Raw genomic sequence first — 14,534 nt, forward strand, 5'->3', positions numbered from 1 at the left:
ATGTACCTGCTGACTACCTGGGCATGTACCTGCTGACTACCTGGGAATGTGACTGCTGACTACCTGGGCATGTACCTGTTGACTACCTGGGCATGTACCTGCTGACTTCCTGGGCATGTTACTGCTGACTACCTGGGCATGTACCTGTTGACTACCTGGGCATGTACCTGTTGACTACCTGGGCATGTACCTGTTGACTACCTGTGCATGTACCGGCTGACTACTTGGTTATTCCGTTCCATATTTTCGTCACAAAGACCACAGTCGCAGAGTTTCCAGAGGTAGGGGAAGAGGGCATAGCTTTCTACTTTTTTTTGAAGAAAATTCATTTCGAATCTTACCAGGGGAGTAAAACTTAAAGTGGAAACTAAAATCAAAATGTGGGGAAAATAACTTTTTAAGGAGCAGGAATAATTAAAATCGGTAAGGCCCCTGATATATAGTCATGCAGAAATAATGTTTATGCTATGTTGCATAAAAGAATTCCTGAAATTTGTGTTATAATTCTTTAATCTCGGCATGGATTATGCGAACAATTTGAATATATTTCTTATTGTTATTATACAATAATTGTATGAGATTTTTTTGAAAGATTGTTCAAAATATTGTTGATTTTAACTTGAAAGAGAATTATTATATGAAAACATTTTAAGATATCCTTTTGGGTTTCAATGAAAGATTGACAGGTTTAGCAATTTGTTGGGAAACTAAATAAATTACATTTACTGATAATTATGTTTTAAACATTTAGAGCCTAATTTTGTGATCACTTAAATGATAAGATTGATTATATTCAAACCATTTTTGCTTGAAAAAATACAATTATTTTTAAATTACTCTCTTTTGATATGAGTGTTTAAATTATATTCTAATCAACATATAAAAGCCTTGAGCATAATTTTACATGGATAATTACATCCAGGTGATTTTGATTTTCATTTCAAACCAACAATTATGGAAGTTAAAAATACATCTGTTGACACAGAGACAGAATAAAAGTGCCTTCAAGTTATTATGTCGATCATTTTCGCTTCATTGGTGCTGACAACGTGATAACTTTAAGTGATTAATTGAACTCAATACACTTTCAACAAGTTTGCCCTGCAAGCATTCAGTTTGTACTGTTAAATTGCGTCACATTATTAGTGGTGTTTCGATTGTTGTTGTACGAATGTTTTGATTCAAATATTTGTAACTGTACAACGTTTTATTAGTCAGTAAGATGTGGGTTGATTGAAAAATACGTTGTATTTTTGGGATGATTTTGAGTAGTGTCATTTACCTTACAGTTCGGATAACAACGATTCTGGTTTAGAAATCACGAGTCCAGAACTGGCACATCAAATTGCTATTGAAGTACATGTAAGTACAAATTGTACTGTGATGTCATTATTTGCTTATTTCTCAAAGACACTAACTTTTTCATTGTTTTATAGGATCAGATTATTTTTGTATGAAATTTATGTTTACAAATTGCTTGTTACAAGAATAAAAAAAGCATGAAAGTTTAAATAAGAGCTGTGTTAATAACAATTAGACCTAAAAATATATCTGAGTTTAAGGCAATGGTCTCACAAATGCTAGATAGGGTAGCGACAATTTAAAAAAAAATCTAGCCAAAACTGCAAAGCTAGACATGAATGCTAACCATGACATTTCAGTACCGGTATATTGGGTCTCAAATGATAATTAATTATAATGGATTTCAAGTTCAATAACAAATTAAAATTGGAAAATAAAATTTAGATTTTTTTATCAAGGGTTAAAAAAGACCTCTAGGGCAGAAGGGCTTTGCCAATTTGCCCTTAAACACAGGTAATTTTTATACCACTGCTTTACAAACAGAAGTGGGGGCTATAGAGGAATCAAGCGCAACTTCACATCCATCCATCTCATTTTTTTCCAGTCCATATCTTTCTCATTCATGGTTGGATTTTTAAATTAATTGGCAGAAGTGAACACCATAGCATGAGCATGTGTCACGCACACGACCCACACCCCTACATTCAAGGTCAAGGTCACAGCAACCTTTTGATCGTTTTAATGTTTTGCAAAATAAGCCTTATATACTTATAATAGTTTGTGTCCGGACCATGTCTTTCTCATTTAAGGTAGGATTGTAAAATTATTTAGCACATGTGACCACCACAGCATGAGGATGTGTCACACACAAGACCCATGTCCCTTTTATTAAAGTCAAGGTTACAACGACCTTCTGAACTTAAAGTATGTTTTTAAAAATAAGCCTTATGTTTGTCATGGAAGATTGGATTTTAAAATTATTTGGCTGAAGTGACAAGCATAGTATGAGTATGTGACAAACACAAAACCTGTGTCTCGACCTTCAAGGTCAAGGTCACAGAAACCCTCTTAACTTATACACAGTTTAATTTTAAAATAAATTGCCAGAAGTTATAACCATAGGATCAGGATGGGTCGCGCACAGTACCTTTGTCGCTACCTTAAAGGTCAAGGTCACAACAACCACCTGAACTAAGTCAGTTTTGCTGCGTATAAGCCATACTGATGATTGTTTGTGACTGGTCCACATCTTTTTCATTCATGGTTAGAATTCAAAATGATATGGCTGAAATTCACATTTGATATCATTTTAGATCACTGGCATTTTATTCTATAAATTATCTGCTATATAATAGTAATACATTACAAAACCAGTATTTTCTAATCTTCTTGAACACGTTAGATTTAGTAAAAATTTTGAAATTTGAATGACGTTAAGCTGAGAAATTTATACAAAATTCTTCTTAATTGAGTACCTATCAGCTGCTGTTATGTGTTTGTTTCATAAAAGTAACTAATTTAAAGATCTAAAGTATTGCATTAGATGAACTGAACAATAGGTGAGGCGATTAGGGTGGCGGGGGAGGGGGGGGGGGGGGGTACTGGTACTTCAATTTGATAGAACTCGTACCAAAGTCCCCACACTTCATAGAGGCCCGTTATCATTGTAAGTAAGCTTTCAACAAAACAACAATTACCCCCCCCCCCCCATTCCCCCCCCCACACACACACCTACCAATAGACAAACCTGCATATCTATTCTGAAGTCCAATTTATTAGCCCTGAAAAAAGGATGGTTGTCAATTAAGTACTTTTCTATATGATAGAGTGTGATTATAAATATGATGCACTCTTGACAAATTATTCACTCCTTTGATAGACATTCCAGCTAATTTCCTGTTGTTGTTTTTATGTACTTCTATGACATCATCTATGAGCCAGTTTAGTATTTTATATTTGCGTGCGGATATATCTCCCAGAGATCTTTTTTTTTTCAATACCTTATGAAAAACAATTTGTTCAATATAGTTTTCACTGTTCGATGCACAAAAACCATGTTTATAATTGAGGCATACTAAATATGTCCCCCATGAAATTTATTAGCTGATAAATTTATATTAAAATCAAACTAATGGTTATTTTTGTCCATTGACTTTCAAATTCAAGAAATCTCAACAAAACAAATTAATTTAGGCCGCAAATATAAATCACAGTTTCCCTTTATCACGGTAACAAATAAAATGAATATGTTCTATTTCATGTGTGTGCAGGTGTGGTATATGAATTATTAATGGTGTGATGTTGTTTTTCAGTGTATTTTACAATTAATTAAACAACCACGATTTTAAAATTGTACTTTCATCTGTTTAATTAATATATCAAATTTGTGATTGCTTAAATTTGAAAAATAAAAACATGCTGGGACAATTAAGACTTTACATAAGCTTTTCAGAAGTTAATTTTATTTATTGCTGCCAAAAATTGAGGAAAAGATTGTTGCAGGTATCAAAGCCAGATTTGTCCTACAGATTTTTTCCCAGTTATATTATGCACCATGGCCAGTCAATTGTTACAGTTATAGTAAGTGGGTGGATTTTTTTAATGGAATAATGTTTAAATTCAGGTACATTTTTACAGATTTTGTACCATTTTATTGCATAAGGCTGAATATTTGTGAAATATAAAATGCTGACGCGGAGTGTCTTGGACATGGACTGCACTTGGATGAGAATCAAAATATTTGTTTCGCTCACATATTCTTACGATTTATTTTGCTTATGAAATTAGCTTTTGAAGCCTTTAATATGCAGCCTTGTCAGTTTTGACAAAATAATCACAGTGTTAAATTGAAATGATAACAGGACTAAATTACTTTAATGTTAAAATTAGGATTATGGGTAATTATTGTCATAAAAGAAATTCAGTTTGAAGTGTTTGAATGTTTTTATTACGTACTTTCGTATGTTTCGTTTAAGCTTCCTCTTCTGCGGTTAAAAATCCACTCAATAAACTTCTTATCGAAACCATTAATCTTTTGCATTGTCTGTGTTAGTATTGGAAGTTTTTTATCTGAATAGAACAATTGTGATAACGTTTGTTGTCCGAAGCTTTGCAAGTGCAAACAATATTGGAGCTACATGTGTTTGAAATAAGCAAAAGCCCACGCAAGCCCCGCAATGGAAAAATGTTTGTCAGGCTTGCTCAAAATCTCAACTTTGCATTATGAGCAGGACTATCAATTTCTAAGTAAGATTTTATGCTTGTTCGTCTTAAAGGGACTAGACACCAGATGATATATTTGCAAGAAAAAAAGAAAACTTACATAAAATTGATATCATTGTGTATGTACGCATTAAATCTTACTTGCTGATGACTATCACAATGCTTTCGACCCATGCATCTTCCAATTTTTCCAATTTGATTTTTTTGGGGGGTTGTCTTCCACGTAAATTCCAGTAAGTTTAAAAATAGCGATGATAAATTTATCTGTGACCACCATATGATTTTCACATGCTAAATATACACACTGAAAGACTTCCCGGAAGAACACTTATGGCAATTTTTTAAACTGGAAAACCATTATGCGCTATTTTTTACTGGGGGAACACAGCTGAGACGGTGACATGATTGTTGCATTTATTCTTTTAATCATGTGAAATTATGTATTATCAGCCTCATCATGTAACTAGCTTTTGACAATTCTAGGCTTGTTTTGAGGAAATACTATGTTAACCAATTTTTGCACATCATGTTAAAAATTATACTGACAAAATGCACTATGCACAAGTTAGTGTGAATATAGCCAGCTTCCTGTCCCTTGTGTACCGAATGCTATTTCATTATCATAATCTTAAATCCTGCATGTCAAAAAATATTAAACTATTTTTAGAAACTCTGTTTCTGAATAATGCCTTTTTTTATGTACCGTGTACCACCCCCTTGACTCCCTAGTACTCATCAAAAAGCCTGTGAATGCCATATACAAAACCGGAGGGGTGCATGTGGTCAGCACAAATTATTGACTGGTAGTATTAGTTCCATGATTGTTGCATTTATTCTTTTAATCATGTGAAATTATGTATTATCAGCCTCATCATGTAACTAGCTTTTGACAATTCTAGGCTTGTTTTGAGGAAATACTATGTTAACCAATTTTTGCACATCATGTTAAAAATTATACTGACAAAATGCACTATGCACAAGTTAGTGTGAATATAGCCAGCTTCCTGTCCCTTGTGTACCGAATGCTATTTCATTATCATAATCTTAAATCCTGCATGTCAAAAAATATTAAACTATTTTTAGAAACTCTGTTTCTGAATAATGCCTTTTTTTATGTACCGTGTTCCACCCCCTTGACTCCCTAGTACTCATCAAAAAGCCTGTGAATGCCATATACAAAACCGGAGGGGTGCATGTGGTCAGCACAAATTATTGACTGGTAGTATTAGTTCCATTATGTAGCTTTACTGGCTTAAACATTTATTTTACATTTATGCCCTGTGGTAAAAATGCCCCAAATATTAAAAGTATAAAATGGAGTCTTCTTGCAATTTCTCAGTGTTTTTATATACGTCTTAATTTTAAAGTACAATTGACAAGCCCTTGAATAATTCAGAGTGGAAGAGTCATGTGCCTAGGGCAACAATAACTTAACTAGCAAGGTTTGTTTTAATCAAACATCTCCAGTTTGATTGATGAGTTGCATTGGTTTTGTGGGCTTTTGGTTTTTACTTCAAATATTTGATGGATTTTCAAAACTAAAATAAATGATATGCAATTAATTTTTAATCGAGAATGCATTTTCGGTAGCTCTATTGTTTAAGGATAATAAATGCTTTTGAGTCCATTTTCTGGATGTTCTTTTACTTAAAGCTCTTAATTGTCAAAAAAGTAATGATTTTGTTCAACGGAAGTTTTCTTAAAATATGCATGTTTCCGGCCAAATTGCTGTTATTATTGTTTTAATATGATGTTCAGAAGAAATTGCTTGCCAATTCTTTGCAATTTCCTGTCATAGCTTAAGTATCTATTAAGCCTTTTTTAGATCATTCACATGTTATTAGATAGAGAGAGAGAGGAGAGGGGAGAGGATCATGATGGGGGGCTGGGGGGGGGGGGGTGCTTTCTGGTCTGTCAGGATCAATTGAAAATCTTAATTCAGGACTTCAAACAAGCCAATCACATCCAAGCATTTGGTGCACTGTATTTCTTTAATTAGGATTTGTGGCTGAATTGATTTTTTTTCTCTGTGACCTCAGTCTTTATGATCTACTTAATTAAATGAGTTCCAACATAAACTATAATCAGTCTACACATACACCAAAAATAATCCATGAGCACTAATGTTGAGGTGGTGTTAATTACAAGAAAACATAAGAAATTACAAAAAAACATAAGATGCTTTAAGTGGAGTTTTCATCACTGTGAGTTATTGGTGTTGTAATCAAAACTGCTTCTCTTAAAGCAGTGGTTGATCACATTTTGCATTTAATATTAGCTGAGCAATGTGCATTCAGGAAAAGATTATCTTTTGAACCCGCACATAATTAATCCTTCATTTTGAAAACAGCTTACCCGCAACATTTTATTGCGATTGTTCAATCAGGTAAGAGCAGAATTATCAATATTAACAAAACTGCCCCCACCCCCACACTTTGTTACGCAGAACCCGATCAGGGGTTTTGTTAGATGATTGTACATGGTACTCAGAAATTCATTTTTTTTTTGCAATAAATGCTACCCTTGGCATACTTTCAAAGTAGAAATTTTGAGATAATTGTAATGCATGATTGGGAGCATTTAATATGTACACAGGGGTGAGGGAGGGGGAGGGGGTGAGAATACACACTCATCAACATCATAACAAACTAAATTCAGTATGTCAAAAGGTCATCAGAAACTCTTCCATACCCTGGGTGGTGGAGATGGGGGTTACGCCCTTAAACTCAGACTGAAAAATATCCTATAAAAGTTGACCACAATCATTACCGAGTTCAAATTCCATTAAAATTTTCCATGCACTGAAAGTCTCATAAAACCGCTATATCCCAATGGTTCTCATTACCATGTCTGACTGAATGTGACATTCACAACATTTAAATGCCCGCACAGTATGCAGTTTTCCTACTCTGTAATTGTACACAATAAAGTGCATATCACCAATCTGTTATTATTGCAGCAAATGGGAAATTTTTACCAGTTTAATGATATTTTAGATGTCTTTAAATGTCATTTTGCGGTTTTTACTGTGATTATGTGATTGTGAGAGAGATGGCCTTTATGGTGTTCAGGAGAGAACCTATTGCGCAGTAGAAATTGAAAATTGATCCTCGGGAAGACTGGTGCTATGACCTTGTGTTTGTGTAGGAAGGCAAACAGTAACTGTTTTAATGGATTAATGTTACTTTAATATGCAAAATTCTGATTGAGAAGTGCTGAACGAGATTCAAAAAAAGTGGGTAAGTTTTTGGTAATGTTATTCATTGAAGTGTAGTCCATTGAAAGGTATCATTAGTTTTAACGAATGAATGATCACAATATAAAATTGAAACATTTTCATTTATATTTAGGTAGAGACATTGTAAGATATATCATGCTTTTAGTTCAAGAAAGGCACTATAATGATACAGTGTTTTATATTTCCTTTTGTTTCCAGAAATGATTGAGATTTATTTTCCAATATAGTAACTTGTTTTTATTGTATATTTATGTCCCTGAAGAACTTCAGCTGATATGTACTTCCACTTGACAAGAAATTGAGGTGTCATTACAATTACTGTGAACAAATACGATACATCATATTAGCATTATATATAAGATACAGTCTTACAAGTATGCGACTAAAATATTATATTTACAACACCACAAAAACTAAAGGGAATATATTAGCCCTGTGTAGTTAGAAACTCGAAAATAAACCCTGTTTATGGGCACATTAATAGGCAAAGGCCCAAACGACACTGAACTTAAGATACACAAGCGTACAAACACCATATACACAGATACAAACACCACCAACAGACCTAAAGTAAATCCAAATAGCCTAACTGATTGTGAAAACAGTACAATAGTCATTCAAAGGGCCTGGAGCCCTGAGCATTGCTTAAATTGTCTAGTGAAACTTCGTTGCCTTTAAAATTGTAATAATTTTGTGCATACAAACTGTAAATACCTGGATTTCAGAAAGATATTGGAGAGAAAATGTTGTTTTTTTTGTATACGTAATTATATAAATAATAATAAATATTATATCCATACATATTATTTTAACATCTCTTACTAATACTGCAAGCTATGGTGAATACACCAAGTACCACAGTTAAGTGGGTTTGGAATGTGCAGACACCATAAAACAAGTTTGCAGTTCTAGACAGTCTCGCCTAAATGTTTGAAATACTGGGCCACACAGTACTTACAGAAAAGAATTCTGGCAGAATTTGCAAATACCAGTCTTCAGCTAAAGTTCTTCAATATATGTACATTATGCTCGACTTGCATGATACTACCAGGGGCGATTGGGGAATTTGTAGACTGCTGCTAGAAAAATACAAATGAAACTCTATACGTGAAAAGGATATATCTATTTTTGAAGGTTTATATATTTTGCCCATGATGTGTAAATATAAGGTTAATACATTCAACAATAAAAAAGTAACAGCAAAATATTAACAACACAGTAAGACATACTCAGAGCACAGTAGGGTACAAGTAATATTATGAGATTCAGTCATACTATTTCAATGTAATCAGCCTGGATTTGAATGCATCTTCTAAGTCTGAGATCTATAACCATTTAGCATAGGTATCGCTCAACCAGTCACTGTTGTTTGACCAAACAAATTTAGCATATACATCTGAAGCTAACTGGCATCCTCAAAAGGCAAGCCACATATTATAAGCGTTGCCTTGATCTCCAGAAATACTCTCAAATCCATTGGGGCAAGATATGGATGGTAGGACGGATTGATGAAGAATTTCAACACCAAGCAAATTGCGACTTCAAGGAGGGTTAATTGTGTTAGCCCTGTGTCCTGCAGCATAATCTTGGTGGAATATTATATGCTCGGGGTCGAGATTGGGGCGTTTCTTCAACATTGAACAATGCCTACATCAAGTCAATGCTGAGAACCTGAAGTGATAAACTGGAGCTGAACTTGTAATCTAACAATGACCTTGGATGCTTTGAAGGTCACATTCAGTTTCCACTGAATGGAGCATGTCCAGTGATCTTCCTTTTTCATTTCACACTCATGGTTTCAGATCAAAAGCATGTCAAATGATCAACCTTGAAATCATTCATAGTCACAATCATTTACAGATCAGAAGTAGCTCCTGATGAATGATCAGCTACAAATTGAAAGCATGTCCAATGTCATTCAACCTTGAAATCTTTGAAGGTCACAATCAGATACAGATCAAGAGCATGTCCAATGATGATTGACCTTGAAATCTTTGAAGGTCATAATCGGCTACGATCAAGAGCATCTCCAATGGTGATCGCCCTTGAAATCTTTGAAGGTCACAACCTGCTACAGATCAAGAGCATGTTCAATGGCGATGAAAAACCTTTAAATCTTTGAAGGTCACAATCACCTACAGATCAAGAGCATGTCCAATGGTGATTGACCTTAAAATCTTTGAAGGTCACAACTGGTTACAGGGGCAAGATTGTATTACCTTGAAACTGAATGTGTAAACAATGCTTGAACATTTGTTTGATGTCAGTGCAGCTCATATCTGATAAGCCAAGCTTAAAGATATGTTAAGTCTGCATGACCCTGGCACAGGATATAATAAACAATCCATCTTAATTGGCCTCCTGCACATGTAAATACCTCTGTTCTAAGGCTGATGTAGTGCATGTGGTGGTTATGGATGCCAACTTGGGAAACTCCTGTGAAATGAAGTAAATGCATGAACAATATAGGTAATGATTAAATTATAGAGCTTCTCCTTAAGATAATTACTGGTTATTGCTTTATTATGTAATGTCAATTTGCAAGACAATGATTATGATTGTTTAATGAATTACAATGTGAGGTTACAATGATTAGGGCACTCAAGTGACACTTGCTTTTGTTTCATACTCACAGTCTAAGATGTTGCATGATTTAAGCATAAAATAGGGAAATCTGGACAGAATTTCCATATTATGTACCAGTCAATTGTAGCCACGCCCCCCACCCCCCTTCCTCCATATCCGAGGGTATACTGGGGATAGCGGGGGAAATGGGCCGTGTTTTTACCTTCCAGGTGGCATGGCAGAGAAGGGTGAATGCGGTGTTTTTGTTCTCACGCAGAAACTAGCGGTGAATGGGCCTTACCTAGAATGTCCCCGCGGGATGTGGGGGCATTTGGCAGGGATTTTAATTACCTGCGGTTTGTCCCCATAGGACGGGGATTTCACCCGGGATTGGCTGGATGGAAAGTCAAAGTCCCCGCTATTCCCTGAACCGGGGGGGGGGGGGGGGGGCATGGTTACATTTGACTGGTGCTTTACACACAGTGTTTTCTGATACTGTATTACAGTCAATAGCCTAGTGCACAAGGGTATGTCTACATCTGCAATATTGCGCAAAATAAATATGTTACCTTTTGGTTAAATTTAATGCTTAAAGAAATCTATTGATATTTATTAAAAACCAAAAAAAAATATTACTACGCTATTTGGTTAATCTGTTCGATGGTATAACTTTTGGTTGCTTGTTTACGCATTGCACTCGACCTGCACTCTCAATAAGTGATATGGACTTTATGCCAGCAACTCGAATTGGTACATTCCAACACATCAACAAACTAACATAATATTCCCCAACGTATTCAATAAACATAGACATTGTATCAATAGTATACAACCATTTCTTGAATTGCTAAATTTATATTGGCTGTGATGCATATGATGCCGAATTACCCTGATGTATATATTCATTACTGTTAAACCAATGGAGATATTTACTTTATAGTCACATGATAATTATGGACAAACAGATGCGCTTGGACTCATGGATGTGGATTCAATTTATACTAATTTAAACAAAGTATATACTATGTATGAAGTGGAGTAGTTGGTCTAGTGGTATAATGCTGGACTAGCATGGAAGAGGACACCAGTTTAAATTCAAGTTTTGGCCCTCACAAATTTCTATAATGTCGCCTCCTCACTTTAATAGTAAAACCTGCCTCTTAACTTGTAAACTGCCTGCACAGCAGAACATATATTTGAAATAATCCAAGTTTTTTGTGTAAAATAACCAAATTCATTTTGCTTATTTAATTTATAAATCTATAGAAGCTTTGCTGATCAAGGTTACTAAAATGCTTTAAGCTTATAAAACTGGCTTGTTTTTGGTATATTTTCTTTCAAAATTGTTTTCCCACACTGATGTTTATGGATAAAATGGAGAAATTATTGTTCATGCTATTATGAGTAGTTCACCAGATGGTTAAGTATAATTTAGTTGAAATTTGATTTTAGCGGAGTTCTGACGCTTATTATGATTCAATTTGATAAAGTAATTTGGTTAGAACACAATCTTATTCCTGATGATGAAAGGGGCACTATAAAGGTTGGGGCAATTTAAAAAAATTTTTTAATGCATTATTATGTTTTAAACTCATTTGACATGATATATGTGAAATGGGTTTTCCACTTCATCAAACCAACTTTATCCTCTTTTCTGTCCAAACCTTTTGAAATAAGAGATGTTTGTCAAACATCATATGCCCCCTGAGCGCCATGTTGTCAGGAATATTTTTGGAAAATTTAATAAACATGGAACAAAATGCCAGCTAATTTAATTGACATTAACTGGTAAATGACCAACCTCCCTGCAAGTTTGAGGAACATTGGTGCTGGCATAAACAAGATATCACTCGGACAAAATCACTCGTTGTCTTTCACTTAATCAGATTTGTCACAAAACCAGACGAAGAAGAAAAAGCTGACTTAATGATTTTGCAATGAAAATTGCTGAGGTTCCATAAAATCACATAATTGTACTCTTAGGAGTCATTATGTTTCTTTGTCTGACAGAAAGAGGGATCGGAAATTGATTTGTATCCGATATGATGGTGGTATTATGATCTGTACAGCACATTTTACTGAACAAGATCTACGTGGGGTTCTTGGCAATGAAATCTATAATAACTTTCTCCGATACATTCCCATTGAAATCTGATGTGCGAATGTGGAGTCTGCACGGTCCCAAAATTGGATATGATTTGTTCATTATGTATGAAGCATTTTCCCTGATTGCAAGTTTTATTTGCATATACAGTTGAACCCTGTTGGATCGAACTCCCAGGAACCTGCAAAAATACCTTGAGCCTTGGAAAAAACAAGCCAAGCGGGAATGTTTAGTTTATCAGTATAAACAAGGATTTCGAGCCAACTAGGTTTCGACTGTATTGCAAGTTAGGCCAAAAAAAAATTGTTTGTTTAGGGTAACCTTCCTAAAATTTCTAGGTAGGGTAGGTAGGGATTTTTTTATATATATATTTTTTTTTTTTCAAAATCTGTCATAAGTTTATAGTGTTTTCTTGCACATGGCAGTCTTTCCTACATTACTGTCATTGCCTGACTTTGTTTTATCATATTAACAATAATTCTGATTAAAAACTGCATTTATCCACCATTCGTAACTCTCTATTCGCTAACGAATATTTTTTTTGCTCAGAAACGGAAAAAAATAGTTAGGGTCGGTGCATTTTTATAGGTAGGGTCGGGTTTAAAGCTGCACTCTCACAGATTGAACGTTTTGACAACTTTTTTTTGTCTTGAAACACCCCAATTTTTGCAAAAAATCCATAGAAACAAGTTATAATTAGTTATAGTTAAAGACTGCCGACAAAAAATCAGATAGCAGATTTTTATATTTAAGTTCCAAAATTGATGTTTTATGCTCTTTTCTTAAACGGTAAGTAGACTGTTTAAGCCATAAAACATTAATTTTCGAACAAAAATATGGAAATCTATGATCTGATTTTTGTGTCAGCAAATTATCTTATATCATTGGTTTGCAGAATAGACAAAAAATAAAAAAAGTTGTTAAGATGGTCAACTTGTGAGAGGGCAGCTTTAAGGCCAAAATATGCCACTAAAAATGATAGTTTAACCCAGTGTTGAAAGTGAAAATGGACTTCCAATAAATTCATCAATCTTCAAAACCCAAAACAATAAAATTTACCTTAGATAAAAAAGTAAAAGGGAGATAATCAGAAACTTAAATATCAGAAACTGTCATAAAACTTCAATCACAATTCTATCAAAACAAGGGCATGTTTTAAAAGCTAAAATCCCTTCTACGTAAAATGTTAACAAATTTACCATCACACAAAGTATCAAGGGTAGATTCATTTCAGAATTTCAGTTTAGTTTATTTTACTTAAAAATAAAACCGCCAGAAAGTTTTGCCTCAAATTCTCCATTAATTTAGTATGCAGAAATTTAAACAAATTTAAAAACCAACCCTTCTTCCTAAAAAAAGGCTGTTTTATCTTTTCACAAATTCAAAGTCGAAAGTACTGATGATGATGATGCTGCAATCAGAAAAATCAGATTTTTTTTTATGATAATATACTTTTTGCATCAAATACAAAAAAAAGAGATTAAATCACTAAAATTTAAATGCCAAATTATGGTGTCAAATATAAGGAATTATGCTGTAAGGTAGAGTCATAATATTATCTAAGAGTATTGTTGTTAATTTCAAATTATGATGGACAGTGGAGGAAATTTATAATTAATTGATGAAAACTGTATAAGGTATTATTTCTCTCAGATGAATCAAGCTTTAATATATGTTTAATCAGAATGACAAGTATTATACAGTTGTTACTAAATGCTGTATATATCGACATTCAGTTTGCTATTTTTACAAATAGTTCAGTTACCATATCCAAGTGCATTCATACAAACTTCATTTGAATATTTTGATATATATACAAGATATAATATATATCAATTAACTCCTTCAACTTGAACTGTGTCACTGGGTGTATTTATGAATGGTTGGATGGCCTTTTTCATCAAGCTTTCAACCTGTATAAATATCTAATAGGTGATCAGATGTTGAAATTTTAGCATGATTATTGATTAGTGCATAATTCTTTGTTTTGTCTATTTAATATAATAATAAGCTAGAATGTAATTCAAATAGCCAGTACATCTCCTGAGCGAGTTAAATAAGGACACTGTTAGATTTAGTTACAATTATCTGATAACTCGGTTG

At 33.9% G+C, this 14,534-nt stretch overlaps 1 protein-coding gene across 3 annotated transcripts in view; it reads left to right on the forward strand.

Moving 5' to 3' along the window:
- Window positions 1–251: 251 nt before the first annotated feature.
- LOC128238610 (transmembrane protein 198-like) overlaps window positions 252–14,534 on the forward strand; it is a 40,171-nt gene continuing 25,888 nt past the window's right edge. The window contains exons 1-2 of one of the 3 annotated variants that reach the window (XM_052954733.1): window positions 252–281; window positions 1,290–1,362. The gene's annotated coding sequence lies outside the window, so the exon portion shown is untranslated. Of the gene's footprint in view, window positions 282–1,052; window positions 1,363–7,624; window positions 7,764–14,534 lie in introns of those variants that run through there. The other 2 variants (XM_052954714.1, XM_052954740.1) reach the window with 2 other exon arrangements.

The sequence above is a fragment of the Mya arenaria genome, chromosome 1 (assembly GCF_026914265.1).
Source record: "Mya arenaria isolate MELC-2E11 chromosome 1, ASM2691426v1".
NCBI lineage: Eukaryota > Metazoa > Mollusca > Bivalvia > Myida > Myidae > Mya > Mya arenaria.